The sequence below is a fragment of the Chinchilla lanigera genome, unplaced genomic scaffold (assembly GCF_000276665.1).
Source record: "Chinchilla lanigera isolate Chin_1 unplaced genomic scaffold, ChiLan1.0 scaffold00116, whole genome shotgun sequence".
Classification (NCBI taxonomy): Eukaryota; Metazoa; Chordata; class Mammalia; order Rodentia; family Chinchillidae; genus Chinchilla; species Chinchilla lanigera.
Window position 1 is genome coordinate 2,316,613 of NW_004955517.1, and position 14,897 is coordinate 2,331,509.

At 42.4% G+C, this 14,897-nt stretch overlaps 1 protein-coding gene and 1 long non-coding RNA gene across 2 annotated transcripts in view; one reads left to right on the top strand and one right to left on the bottom strand.

Annotated features, from left to right (window-relative positions):
• LOC102023946 overlaps positions 1 to 14,897 on the top strand; it is a 97,959-nt gene that overhangs the window by 82,802 nt on the left and 260 nt on the right. Inside the window, exon 5 of the long non-coding RNA XR_001231828.1 lies at positions 14,156 to 14,236. This is a non-coding gene — a long non-coding RNA (uncharacterized LOC102023946). The remainder of the gene's footprint in view (positions 1 to 14,155; positions 14,237 to 14,897) is intronic.
• Synpr (synaptoporin) overlaps positions 1 to 14,897 on the bottom strand; it is a 181,192-nt gene that overhangs the window by 55,533 nt on the left and 110,762 nt on the right. The gene's annotated exons all lie outside the window — the stretch shown is intronic.

Sequence of the window (14,897 nt, forward strand, 5' to 3'; positions counted from 1 at the left end):
TGTGTGGGCAGAGGAATTTCAGGAGACAGTAGATGGAGTTTCCCTGTCCCACCCGACACTTTCTGTCTGCACGATGGCTGCCGGCGCTGCACCCAGCGGCCTGGCTGTGTCTCCAGACTGCGCTCTGCTGTGTGAGCTCTTGTTCCTACCATCTTGTCTCTTTTTTTTTTTCTGGTACCGGGAATCGAACTCATGACCTTGCGGTTGCCAGGCAGGCGCTGTGCCGCTGAGCTAAATCCCCAGCCCTGTTCCTACCATCTTGGCTCTCTTCCAGTTCTCAGTTATGTCAAGCACGGCCCGTCTGAGTGTCTCATCACTGACTGTCGTGTTTCTGCAGTCATTCTGCCCCCTGACGTTTGCCAAACTGCCTTTTTGGCATTCAGAGGGCAGCTCCGACATCTCCCGTGACAGCTTCTTCCTAAACGCTGGTCGGAAGCAGCCCTTTCCTTTAGACATTCTCTTTGACACACTACTGCATAGTGTTACTTGCAGGGTTCATTACCAGCTCAACTGCCTCTGTCACACCTGTGAATACTTTTCTGTCTCTGCCGCCGCCTTATCAGTGACTAACATCTCAACAGTGGAAATCCTGGTTTTCTTCTTTGTGTGTACCGAAAGTCTAACTTCAGTTATGCACTCAGTCCTTGGATAAGTGAATGAGCATTCCTGATTCTCTCCGAGAACGGATAGGCTCTAATTCAGCTGAATGTCTAGAACCTCTGTTTTAGGGAGTGAGTTCCATCAGGATAGTATTCAGGCTCAATATACCGTATTCCTTGACAGAAATAAGCATTGAAAAATACTTCCCGCTCAGCGGATGACACTCAAGGAAGATGTGTTACAGCTCCATACCACCGCTCAGGCTTTGAGCAAGAACTCAGAGTAAACTGCAAATGAGTGTAGGAACCAAAATCCTTCTCCAGAAATTGCTATAGGGAAGCACCTGGAAATAGACATGACTGTGGCTTCTTTATGTCAATAAAGTATCACTTGGAAATTATTCATAAAAGTAACAGTGATGGGGGCTGGGGATTTAGCTCAGCAGCACAGCGCCTGCCTGCCAAGCGCAAGGTCGTGAGTTCGGTTCCCGGTACCGGAAAAAAAAAAAAAAAAGTAACAGTGATGATAAAGTCGTCCATGAACCTAAAAAATTACCAACTTATGCCTAGAAAGTGTATTTCTTACTGAGCAAAATGTACTCCCTTTCAGCACATTTGTTGTGCATATTCTTTTCCAGTTAGGTAGCAATGATAAAATAATACTGATAATGATAGCAACTAACATATGGGAGCATTTCTCATGTTCAGAATTTGTGTCTTGAATCCATTATTTAATTTAATGTAGGCTTTTTTATTATCTCCCCCCTCCTTTACAGGTGAGAAAACTGAGGCCTAGCAAGACTGAATGATTTGTCCTAAGGCACATTGGTCCAGGGCCTTAAATCTGTATCTGATTTCAGAGGCCGATTTTCACACTTCTCCATTAACCTGTTCATGGTAATTAGTGAAAACACTGACTAGAGTGAATGTTCTTTCAAGATGAAGCCCCAGGGCCACTCACAGTGCCTCCTGGGCCCACCCCAGACTCTGCCAGCTCTAGGAGCAGGGTCTAGGCGACAACTAAAGCAGGAGACTCCATTTCCCCTAAGCCATTTACTTCTTAAAATTTTAATTTTAAATTTGCTGCTTAGGAATGAACTGTTTATACAAAGAGGTTTTCCTTAAGAAACATAAAGGTGTACAGCTACAATATAATCCAGGAAAGCAGAAAAATGCATCATGCTTATAGTGAATAGCTTCCTTCCTGCCCTTATCAGAGATATTAAAATATTCATTAATAATTTGAGAAATGAAGGCAGTTGGAAAGGTAATTGTGGCAGTTTGGGTGGAGGTTCATCCTGACTGGCTTGGAGTCTGCTCCAGGATTGCTGAAGCACAGATGCATTCTCAGTGGGTTGGATGGGTAATGGAAAGCATGCTGTGAAGTCTTGCCTGGGGCCTCAGCCCTTCTCTTCGGCCCTGTTTCCTGGGTCTGCCTCCGTGCCACTGCGAACTGGGCAGCCCTGCTGTACCCTGCCCTTGCGCCATGCTTTCTCTGCCTTGGAGCCAGGGTTCATGGACAGACACCATGAGCAAATGAAACCTTTCTCTAGGTTGTGATGTTGGGTACTGTGACTCAGTGACAAGGAAATGGACTAATGTGGTAATCACGTCTGCTCTGAAACTGGTGATTTTCAGACAGTGCATGCTTTTTTTCATTGTTGTGTGTCATTCATTTAACACATTTTTTGACATTTAAAAATTTTTATATATTTTATTTGTATGTTTGTCATACATAATGATCACGTCCATCATGAGAAATTTGCACCTGTGCATAATATATCTTTCTTCTTTTTTCCCATTCCCCTTTCCTCTCTTCAATCCCCCTTCCCCTCCTCATTTGCAAAAGCTTTGTTTCTATTTTATTTTTAAATCCCCATTCCCTTATTTCCAACCCTGCCTCATTCCCCTTTCCATTTGGAAAAGTTCTTCCTACTTCCCAATATGAATAATCCACTTTACTCTTTATTTACCCTTTGATTTTCTCACACAAGAGAAAAAATGTGACATTTAAACTTGTATGTCTGATTTATTTCACTTAAAGTTATGGCCTCAAAATGCATCCATTTACCTAAAAATGTCTCAAGTTTATTCTTCTTTATGGCAGAGTAGGACTCCATTGTACATAAATATTTTTTTTATCCATTCATCTGTTGATGGGCATATAAACTATTTCCAGGATTTAGCTATTATAAATTGTGGTGCTGTAAACATGGGTATGCATATATGATTGTGGTATGATGCTTTGAACTCTTTTGGGAAAATGCCTAGAAAGGGAGTAGCTAGATCAAAGGGAACCTCTGGTTTTAGTCTTGAGGAATCTCCACACTGAATCTCCACTTCCATGGTGGTTGTACCAATTTACACTCCCACCAACAATGCACAAGCATTCTTTTTCTACCACGGTCTGATCAGCATTTGTTATTGGTTGATTTCTTGATAATAGCCATTCTTTCTGGAGTGAGATAAAATCTCAGTGTTGTTTTAATTTTTATTTTTTGAATGACCAGTAATGAACATTTTCTCATATATTTATTTGCTGTTTACACTTCTTCATCTGAGAAGTGTATATGCATTTCAGATGCCCATTTTTGGATTGGGTCTTTAAGTTTGGGTGGTTTGATTTTTTGACTTTTTTACATATTCTAGCTATTAGTTTTTAAATGACCAACTTTATAGTTCATCCAATGACTGGATAGTGAGGATAGAATGAGGAATCAAAAAATGGTGGAATGGTCTCTGCTTAGGTTAAATTTGAAGTTGGAGAGAAAAGAGGTTTTCTGAGATGAGTGCTAGCCCAGCCAGGGAGTGGGGTGGTCAAGTTCTGCTTCTCTATGGAAGTAATCTTCAATCTGCAGCTTTAAAACTGAGTAGAAATCACTCTGTTTAAAGGTTAAGAAAGCATGATGATATTGTAGATCCTAGTGGGTATGCCCACTAAGATTGTAAACTAAAAAAAAAGATAGTAGGATTGGAATAACAAGTGTTGGCAAGGATGCAGAGAAATTAGAGCTTTCATATGTTGCTAGTGAGAAAGTGAAATGGAGCTGCCACTTGGGAAAACAGCCTGGCAGCTCTTCAAATAGTTAAACATAGAGTTTTCACATGATCTGGCAGTTCCATTCCTAGACACAAGCCCAAGAGCAGTGATAATATTTGTCTACATACAATCTTATATAGGAATGTTCACACAACATCATTCATAATAACCAAAAAAGTGAAAAGAACCCAAATGCCCATCAACGGATGAATAGATAAGTAAAATGTGTGTATCCATGGGATGGAATATTGTTTCTCAATAAAAAGGAATGATATACTGATACATATGGATGAAGCCGTACAAGAGACTCTTTATTGTATGATTACATTTACATGAAGTGTTGAGAATAGATAAATATATGGAAGAGGGTTTTTTTTGGTATTGGGAATTGAACTCAGAACTTTGAGCTTGCCAGGCAGGCACTGTGCCACCGAGCTAAATACCTGGCCCCTAGACAAATACATGGAGACAAAAGCAGATTAGTCCTTGGCTAGGGGTAGAGCATGGGAGAGCTGAGGATGATGGCTCAGTGGTAGGATTTCCTTTTTGGGATAATGGCCTTGTGCCTGAATTGACTGGGGTGATAGATAAACAGCCCTGTGAATTATTAGGAGCTATCAAATTGTACATTTAAATGATGAGTTGTGTAATATGTGAATTAAATCTCAGTAAAACTTAGAAAATGGGGAGAGGAGAGGATGCACCAAGTCCCTGCACAGACAAGAAACCAGCAGTGCAGGACAGCAGGGTGTCTCTGGAGGCGGGAAATGGTAGGAAGGGAGGTGAGTGGTGGAGAAAGGTGTGGGGGACACAGCGGGAGGCCCCACTAGGGTGCTCTGGGGCCTTATTATAGATGTTGGTCTTAATTTAAAGACACATTGCAAAGATTTTCCTAGGATAAATGTCATGTAAAACAAAAACTATGTCACCTATCGCAGTTGTCTGGACACACGCGTCCTTGCTTCCCGGGTGCCGGGGTGCAGACCGAGCCCGGCTGGTCTTCAGCATGCCAGCCCCCCGACGGCGTGCACAGGAGGTCTGCAGGAGGCAGGGGGTAACAGCACTGTTTTCTCCCGTGCCCTCGACTGAAGGGTCCCGGTTCCCTCCTTGCCAGTGTGCTGTATCGCTCACAGGAGCTGCTACCGTGCTCCTCAGTGCTGGGTCAAACATCAGTAAAAACACCCACTGTGCTTATTAACACAGTGACTAGAGCTGGTGTCTGGCCCACAGCCACACTGGGACGAAGGCAGGAAGAAGAGTGGAAAGGGCAGTCAGTTTCTAACATTGTTCCTGGCTGAGGAAGGGGTAAGCGCTCATGAGGAGGGAGCACGGCAGCTTGGAGTAATCTGAGTGTAATTCATACCACTGAGCATTTTGAGTTGTATATGATGTATGCATTATAAACTCATTTACATATATTCACAACGGTTCTTTTGAGCACCGTTTATATACATGCATATATAACTGTTCAAATGATATATTATTATTTTGGAAGAGAAGAGTTCATAGTCAGTATGTATTTTGCACCTGTAATAACTTTAGAAGTAAATATCTTTATTTTAGAAGCCAAACATGGAAGATAAAAAGCTGTTCCACAGAGAAAGAGCCTGTCAGTCAACAGCAGCGGGAGGCTGAGGGGGCCATCTCTGATCCTGTGGGGAGCTGGTCAGGGAGCAATTGCTGAGGTGGCAAAAGGTACCAAATCCAATTTGTCAATTTCATAAGTGTAATTCCCTTCTTGGCTGGTCTGACCCAATCAGAGAGTAATTGAATTTAGCTGGGTTTCACTGCATTTTGTTTCTCAGCAAAAGGCCTCCATTTTAGAGGAATTCCTTTCTTTTTAAAATTTTTACCAGTGGAGATATTTAGAGCATTTCACTGATGTTCTGGCTAAAGCCATTACTGATCACACAGTGTTCAGCTCTGTTTGTAGGGTCTGGAATTGCATTAACTGTGACTACCTCTTCAGGGACCTGGAGGGAGGGCAAAGCGGCCTTGCTTTATTCATAGCAATATTTGTTTATGGTCACACCACCCCCACTGCTCCTGACTTGGTCTGGTCTCAGAAGCTGAGTGAGGTTGGGTGTGGTTATTACTTGGGTGAGAGACTGTGTGGTAATATGCAGAACAATGTTCACGGAAACAATCACTGCCCTTCTCTACCTCTTTACCTACTTGTGTCTCACTTAACATTCGAAGGGGCTGGGGCTGGGGATTTAGCTCAGTGGCAAAGCGCCTGCCTGGCAAGCACAAGGTCGTGAGTTCGGTTCCCGGTACCGGAGAAAAACCAAAACCAAAACCAAAACCAAAACCAAAAACAAAAACATTCGAAGGGACTGTCGGTTATGGTTTGTGTCTGGATGTCCCCCCAAAGCCTCATACGGTCATGGGGCGGGCCTTTCGAGTTTGACTGATTATGGGTGTGAGAGCTACACCCGCCCTGAGGTGGATAGTTTGCATATGTAAGGGAGAGAAAGAGGCTGCTTGCTGCCATGCCTTCCTTTTGTGCTTGTTGCTTTTCCTGTGTTCTGCTGCCATGAGCTGTAGCCCTCTGCCATGTGCCACTCTGCCTTGAAACCTACCAAGTATGGACTGAAACCTCCACAAACTGTAAGCAAAATAAGCCTTCTCTTCCTTAATTTTGGGCATCAACTATTTTGTCCCAGCAACGAAAGAAAAGTAACCAAGACACTCTCTGAAGTGAGCACTACCACTGTCACTATTTTCAGGAGGAGAAACTGAGGCCTGGGCGGCTGAGAGCTGAGGTCATCATGTGGCCAGGGGATGGCGAGCAGTCTAGGTGCCTGCTACAGTAACAGCTGTACATTTCTGCCTCTGCTTGAAAATTTTGTGTCCTTAAATCTCCAGCTGAATGTTTGCACAGAAATGGCCAAGCCAACTTTCCCAAATCGTTTCATCTAAAGGACACTGAGTATTTCTACTAAATAGGATCCTAAACTGATATTCACTCTGCTACTGCCTTGAAGTATGTGGGTGAAGCACTGTCTGGGGCACCCAGCAATGATAGAGTTGAAGCCTTGTACGCTGACCAATAGGAAGACTTTAAAACACTCCTGAGTTTTCAGATCTCACCCTGGGTTATTCTGACATTTGCCTCGGAACCAGAGAGAGAGCAGATAAATGGGACTTGTCATCATCACAGTGTGAGTCTTTACAGAGGGTCATTCTGTAAAACACAGCACAGATCCATCTTTACGTAGCACTGGACCATTATGGTCATCGGTAAAGTGACATTTGAAATTATGGAGAGTATCTTTAACCAGGCGTGGGAGAAGATAAGACGATAGCTCCTGACAATGCATCTGGGAGTGTCTCGGTGAAAAGCAGCAAGGGCATGTCCCGGGAGCAAAGAGGGAAGCATGAAGAGTGTTGGGGGATGAGCTGCTGCCCTTGATTTTCCAAGAGCTGAATGAAAGTCCGAGGAAAGATCGGAGGGCATCTGTCAAATTGTGGTACTGAGCATGTTCTCTCTGTACCTGGCCATTCTCCACAGTCTCATGTCAATCTTGTTTACCAGTTGGTAGGGACTTTGTTTTGCTTTATTTCTTCCTTCTTCCATATAAAATATTGGCAATTGTTTGGTTTTATATTGTCTGCCTTTGCTAGCATTATTGTGCCCATTTTAGTGTGCATTTACACACACACACACACACACACACATTGCTTAGCTTATACGACTCAGGACATGAATCACTGCAAACCCCTGAGAACTGACATGGCACTTTCACACAACATCTACTTTGCTTATGCCCCAGGAAGCCTCCCCATTTTATAGAAGGAAAGTTGGAGCCCAGTCATCCGGAATCACCAGGTCACCCAGCTGGCACAGAGAAAGGACAAACCTAGAACCCAGGTTTTCTGACACACATGCATCTAAGTTGTTTTACTTATGATTAAGGTTTCCTTTTAAGTTTTTAAGCCACTGTCTTATCTCCATTATTCTCAAGTTCTTCCCTCATTCATTCCATAGGGATTTGCTGAGCCTGATGTGCAGTCATTAGGGACCCCAAGATAGGACCACAGTGAGTTATGGAGCATGGGATTGGAGACTAGCAGGAGAGGTGAGAAGGACAAATCTGTCTGTAACTTCCTAACTTCCTGTGTTTTATTTATTTATTTTATGAGACAGGGTCTCATGAAGTTGCCCAGGCTAGGCTTAAAGTTCAATTCTGCTGCCTCAGCCTCTCAGAGTGCTGGAATTACAAGCATGTGTGCTCCAAGCCTGGCCTTTTTTTTTTTTAAATTGTATGTGAAGCACAATATTTGGTGTTACTGTTTAGGATGCTGATAGGGATTTCACATCTGCCACTTCCAGATGCCAGTCACCAGGTGACACTTATTGAGAACATACTATCCACACAATTTCAATGCCTCTTCATAGTATCTCAAACTTCAAACTTGAAGAAGTGATCTCCATGACTTTATTATACCTTTATTGTAGAGATGAGGAGACTTAGGGGTGGAAGCCCTTGAAATGGAGCCCAACTGATCCCACAGCATCTGCTCTTAACCTACTGCATGAAAACATACGGTGCTATTTATCATTTTCATAAATCTCATATTTGCTACCTTATGCTCCAGTTGGGCTTTCTAATGCTCAGTCTTCACTGTCACTTGAAACCAGTCTCCCAACAGGACTGGCCATGGGATGGCGCTACGGGGGTGGTGACGGTTGTTCCCCTGCTCTGCTGGCTCACAGGTGACATTGATTGAAAAAGAATTTTTCTGTATGCCAGTAGCAGTTCACAAGGCATATTTTCTCATGATGGTCAAAATCTGGGGAGAGAATCTGCCTTCACAGAGCCTTGGGTTTAAGATAACTTTGGGTAGAAATGGCAGAGGAATCCAGAGTGAGGTCTGAGCACAGGCCTGGGAGTAGCCGTGTGGTGAGAATGAAGACAAGGCTCTAGTCACCAAGCTCAGGCTGCTTAGAGTGGGACTAGGCTGGAAGTCTTCAGCTTCCGAAGGGAATGGACAGTTTGTCTGAAGTCCCAGACTTACTCATGTGAAGTTGGTAAAGATCAAAATGCCAGGGATGCCTTTGCTGGAAGTCATTGCGAGGCTGTATTTAAAATAAAGCAGTCAGCACGCAAGCATCCTTCCAGGCAAGGCTGTGGGATTCTAATGATGTTGCTTGTCCCAGAAAGGTCAGCAGACCCCAGGATGGTGGTACCCCTGCCCCATCTTTTAGACCTAAAGGATGACGTTCAGCTCCCTTGTCTCCAGGTAAATGGCACTGTGTGCATAGCCAGGATCTTTTCCCAATCTCTTCAGTCCTAACCTTGGTTGAATCAAAAGCAGTTTCATCTCCAGTGCTTGCAAAACCAGAATACATTCACGATAAATATTTTCTTTGAATAAGTGAAAACCAAAAGGCTGCACTTCTGCTTTTCAATGCAAAGAGGCATTTGTCCTTGATTTATGTATTAGGTGGATTAAAATTTATTGTCATCATAGAAAGAACTTTCCATTACTTTTTGTCCTCTTCACTTTATTGCTAGTAAAGATAAAGTCCCTTCCCCTGCTGAATTGAGCTAGACATTGGAAAATGTAATCAAGGTTACTGAAAACAATACTCTTTTCTTCACTATTAATTGTATTCATGTGCGAAGCAGGGAAATTCTATATGTGCCACAAAGATATTTCCTCAATCTATTGAAAGTATTCTGTGCTGTTAAGAAAAGTCTCCAAATCCCCCTCCGCCACAATACACATGTACACTGGTTTGTGTTTACATGGACAGACTTTTCAAAGCAAATAGGCAGACACCAAGGTGATCAGAAAGCAGTGGTTGGGTGGAGGCCAGGGCATTACTGCAGTGAACCAGAGAAGTGAGACTCTATAAACTACAAGAGCTTGTGCAGAGGCACCGCTGCTCACTGCCTGTGACTTATTAAGTTTGGTTTCTTCAAATAGAATTTGAGTAGTCAGGAACTCAGACTGCCTCTACATGGCCGAGTTAAAATTCATGGTGAGGTTATGATCTGGGATTTTTTTTTTTTTTGTACTGGAAATCGAACTCACAACCTCATGCTTGCCAAGCAGGTGCTTATGCCAAGGAGCTATAACTCCGGCCCTGAGGTGGTTATCTGTTATTTCAGAGAACAGTCCTGTCTTGTTTGTCTTCTATGAACTGCAATATTCTACACAACCAAATTATGAAACAAAAATAGTTTCAGAATGGGTTTTAAATTCTTATGAGTGTCTAGCTGACACACCGTACCCACCCATTTTATTTGGTCAATAAAGAATAAAGTACGTTTTATGAATAAAAATATAAAAGATTTGATTAAAAGATATTTGCAGTATTCAAAAGGTACAGATAATATGAGGGAAGGCACAAAATCTGGGCTGATCTTTATTTAAAATTTAGGGCAAATTGATTTCATTCATGAAGTCAGTGAAAATTATAATCAGTATAGAAAAGTTTTAAAGTAGAAACATGGAATATAGAAATTCCTTTCCAGGCATCAACAGCCTAAAATATGGAAATTAAACAAGGCCTGACTGTTCCTTTCAATAAATCAATAGAAATTAGTAGTACAATTATCTTAGCCATCTTGTGTAAATATATATATTTTCTTTCTTTCTTTCTTTCTTTCTTTCTTTCTTTCTTTCTTTCTTGCTTGCTTGCTTGCTTGCTTGCTTGCTTGATTGCTCTATTTCTTTCTTTCTTTTCCCCTTTCCCCCACCCAACAGTTAATGCTTAATTTTTTTGACCACTTTTGTGTGCTTATACCTGGTAATCTGAACAACTAATTTGAAGACGATAATATGCAATATAACAATCATTGTTGAATTCCTATCATCTTTTTCATTTTAAAGAGACTAAAACAATATTAAAATAACAACATAGACAAAAACAAAACAACACCAAAACCATAAAAATTATACAGTATTTCAAAACAGAATGATAGGAATTAACAGTGGTTGTATTTCGTTAAACTCTGTATTATTTCAAATGCTTTTTAAAATTACTTTTTATTCTTTTTAATTGTTTGATCAATCTTGCACTCTTACATCTGGTAATCTGAGCAACTTTATCGAAGATAACAATATTCAATATAGCAACCACTATTAATTCCTATCATCCTGTTTTGAAATTCTGTATAGTTTTTATTGTTTTTGTGTCATTTTGTTTTTGTCTTTGTTGTTATTTTATTGTTTTTTCTCTTTAAAAAAAACAAGGCTTGAAATCTACTTTTTACTACCTAATGATGTGACTAACACATAGCTTATTTTTAAAGAAAGATCTATCTTCTTTTGGCTTTTTCTCTTCTTTTGTTATTTTAGCTAATGTTAACATTCCTTGTGGAAAGTTGGTGCATGGAAATAAACACATTTTAATTCCCTTTTCACCTGTTTTCCCTTCCCTCCCCCGCTCTCCACCTGCCCCTCGGTGCCCTCGCTTGTTTTCCTGGCACGTGTTCGCAGCGTATACTGTGTACACTCTTCACGAGGAACTGGCACACGTACACAGCGCATCCAGAGTCTCTTTTTCATAATCCCTCAACCCTCCCTCCACCTCTTGAGCCACTTTCCCCTGAGAACAATCTCTCTTCCCACTTCCTGTTACCCTCTTTTATTTTGCTCTTTATTTTCTCCGGGTCTCTCACATAAGAAATACAATGTGATATGTGTGAATTATCATATTTTACAGACTGTTCTGTGCAGCTGTATAGTAAAGGCCACACAGTAATTGTCTAAACAGCCCCAATGGATGAAAATTCTGAATAATTCGTATTCACTTCTCTGGGTCATATAATACGACTATCAGATTTTTCAATAGCTTTTCTGACTCCGGAAAGGTTAAGATTTACTCAACTTGATCATTTTGTGGACCTAACGCTGAAAATAGGAATGAGATGTGGATTCTAAAGCTTTTATATTCGAGTCATTTTGCGGGCCCTTACTTTACCTAACGCGGCAGTCCTTCACCTTCCCCATTCCTTCCCTCGTCTGCGCCCCACCCCGGGGCTGCATGGAGAGGAAGCCCCAGGTGCTAGCCCAGTCAGGGCCGTTTCCATGTGCCGCCAGCCCCGGCACACCTGCAGTGTGTCTCCATGTTTGTACATTTCCTACCTGTTTTCTTCCTCGTCCCCTGGCTGAAAGGCAGTGTAAACCGGCATCTTCACCGCCAGCTATGTAACCTCGGCCCACTCTCCTGCACTTCTGAGCCTCAGCTTCCTCACCCGCAGAGCGGAGGAGAGAAAAGTACATCCTCATAGCGGTTTTTGATCAGGCTCCGATGAGTTAACAGAGCTCATTGTCCTTATGCATGAGTGCAATGGCTAAATGTTGGTGCGATTTAGTACGCGAACTGCCAAGTGATCCTAAATTCTAGATTCACGCTTAAGGTTAATTACTACAGTCGATTTTTTAAAAATCCAAACACTTTCAAGTAGTACATTTTAAAGACCTAAAAACAGGCATAATTAGTACTACAGGGCTCTCTTGAAAACCTAGTTGGTCGCCAGTTATTTGGTTGCTTCCTGTTCCATTGTTATTTCATTCTTTAAGTAATGAATGGTCTTGTTGAACGTGCAGGACAGAGAACCTAATGGTGGAACATGTGCTGAGTGGGAAATTCCACATACATGCCACATTATAATAAAATAAATAGCAATCACTTAGATGCATAGAACAAAATGCGTTCTCCTTTAAACCACCAAAAATCTATTGCTTTGTCAAGAGCCTTTGGAATTGAAAATTTTCCAGTTCTGCAGTTATTAATATTACCACAAGCACACAAATTCTCTCTGGAAAAAATGTCTAAGATATAAGGAAACACTGTCCATTTTATTTAACTAGGAACAGTTTGTTAAACATATTTATCAGCTCAGGGTAGAAAAAGTGCCTCATTGTCAGCAAATATAATGTCACCCATGTTTCCACTGAGTTTCAAGTGACTCGGGGATTAATCACACCATTTTCAAATTGTAGCCAGAACATGACATGTAAGAAGTTGTTTTATGCAGAGCAGCTAGATATCTTTTTAAAACATAAATCAGAGTCTGCCTGGCAGTTCTCCTGCAAAACTCTCCTGCGGTGGCTGCCGTTTGCATTTGGGGCCATACCCACGCCCCTCCACTGGACACCCTGGAGAGGTCCCCTGGGTCTTGTTCCCTTGTTTGCTCACATCGTACCCCTTGTTTTTCTCTTCCTGGGGTACAAGTTGCGCTGACTTAGTGACTTTACTGCCACAGGGATGAAATACCCAACAAGCACAACTTAAAGGAGGAGAGATTTATTTGGCTCCCAAACTGTTTAGTTCATGGTTAGCTGGCTCCAAGCTGGGGACGACGGGTACCAAGAAGGTTCCTTCTCTCAGAGCCTGTGTTCGAAGAAAAGACAGGCGCCTCCGTAATCTATTGAGACAGATGGCAGTGAGGGCCCCGTCTGTCTAAGGAGCAAGAGAATGCTGGGGGCGGAGTTTAGGTGCAGTTTGGAGAGTTAGTCAAGCACAAGGGGGAAGGGCTGGGAAATGAGGGGGAGGGGCTGAGACCTGAGGGAAGTGTGCAGCTGGGGAAACTGCACTCCCACAGGGTTACCGTAGTAACTCCTGTCACTATGAATGGCAACAGTGACAGTGATAGCTAGCAGGTATTGGACCTGGCCTCCGTGTCAGCCACCACGCTGTATGTCTTATATACAACATTGGTAACATCCTTGAGAAGTAGATCATTATCAAACCTATTCTGCAGATGGGGGAACTGAGGTCAGGCAGAGAGGAGGTCAACCAACACTATGGTCTGTCTAGAGGGACTCACGTCTCACTGCAGCGCAATGCTCCTTTGCACCTGCCGTGAGTGCTTTATGCTCTCTTAGGCCCTCAGGACACGTTCCGCTGTTCTTAGAGACTCATCTAAGCCAACTCTTCACCCTCGCTCAGGGGAGAAGCTGTGCTACAGGGTTAGAGCATCGTTACCTGATCAACTGTTCTATTAAAAATCTGCAGGCTGAAAAGTGGGTCAGTTGACGTGCAGCTGTCAGCTGTTTGGCCTCAGTGTCCTGGGGTACGGAAGGGTCCCAAGTATAGGACTGGTTTTGTTCTGGATGCCACCAGGACTGGAGCAGTGTGGCTTCCGTCCCTCCCCAGGGCTAAAACCCACGTGTGTGCAGAGTGTCTTAACCCTCCCACTGGGTCTCGCTCAGCCTCCCCGTGCTCATGTCTGCCAGGGCCCACACCTTCTGTCTCCAAGTAGATCAGCCCAATTCAGAACCTTCTGCAAGAAAGGCACTTTCCACAATACTGAGGAAGGTTTGGCTGGAAAATCGTGGAGTTTATGAACCCAGGGACAAAGATCCTCTTACAAAAGAACCAGAAAAGTCTTTTAAAAAGGAAAGCGCTGTTTAATCATTTAGAAGTTCTCAAAGAAACAAAACTTGAAACAACAGACACAGCAAATAATAAACAGCATTGCGTTCGAGGTAAAAATCTCTCTTCTAGTGATTTTTTTTTCATCTTTTAAAATTTTTTCCTCTTCATTTGCAGAATACTTCAATGGAGGAGAACAAAGGCTAAACCCAGTTTCCACCTATGACAGCTAAAAATCAAGGTCAATCCCAGGTGAATGTAAGTCACAACTACGTCCTGAAGTAATGTATTATTTAATAATTTTGTCCAGTTTCTTAGAGATACTTGATGTTTCTGAAAACCCCTGACCAGAGATCCTAGAACTGTGTGTCAGAGACACCTGTGTGTGGGGGTCCCTTCTGGAGGTTCCTGAGACCAAAAGAACTTTCATGATATTGTTACAGTGCTCCTTGCCGAGTCCCCTCCCCCTTCACAAGTGTGCAGGGCATTACACAGAAATCACACGATGTGTGATTTCTAGTGAAATGTGCACTTGGGAATTCTTGCAATTTATGTTTCTCAGTTTTTATTTCCAATATATTAAATATTGGTAGACATAATCCTCATGAGTAAAAAGACTTGTGGAACACAGAGAGGCCTGAAGATTTAGTGTTTGAGATCTGTTTCCCTAGATGATGATTTTGACTTCAAATTATTTCATTTTTCTCATGCCCATTGTTGGTAGTACAGGTAATATGGCCTCAGCCACCACTTTACATAGGCCTTGCTGTCACTCAGCAGATATGTACTGAGTACTTACTATGTGCAAGTCATCACATGAAACAATAGTTCTCATTGTCTTTGATATGATGGTTTGTATCTGGATGTCTGCTGAAAGCCTTATGAGCTCATAGTGGCCCTTTGGAGGTGACTGGATCAC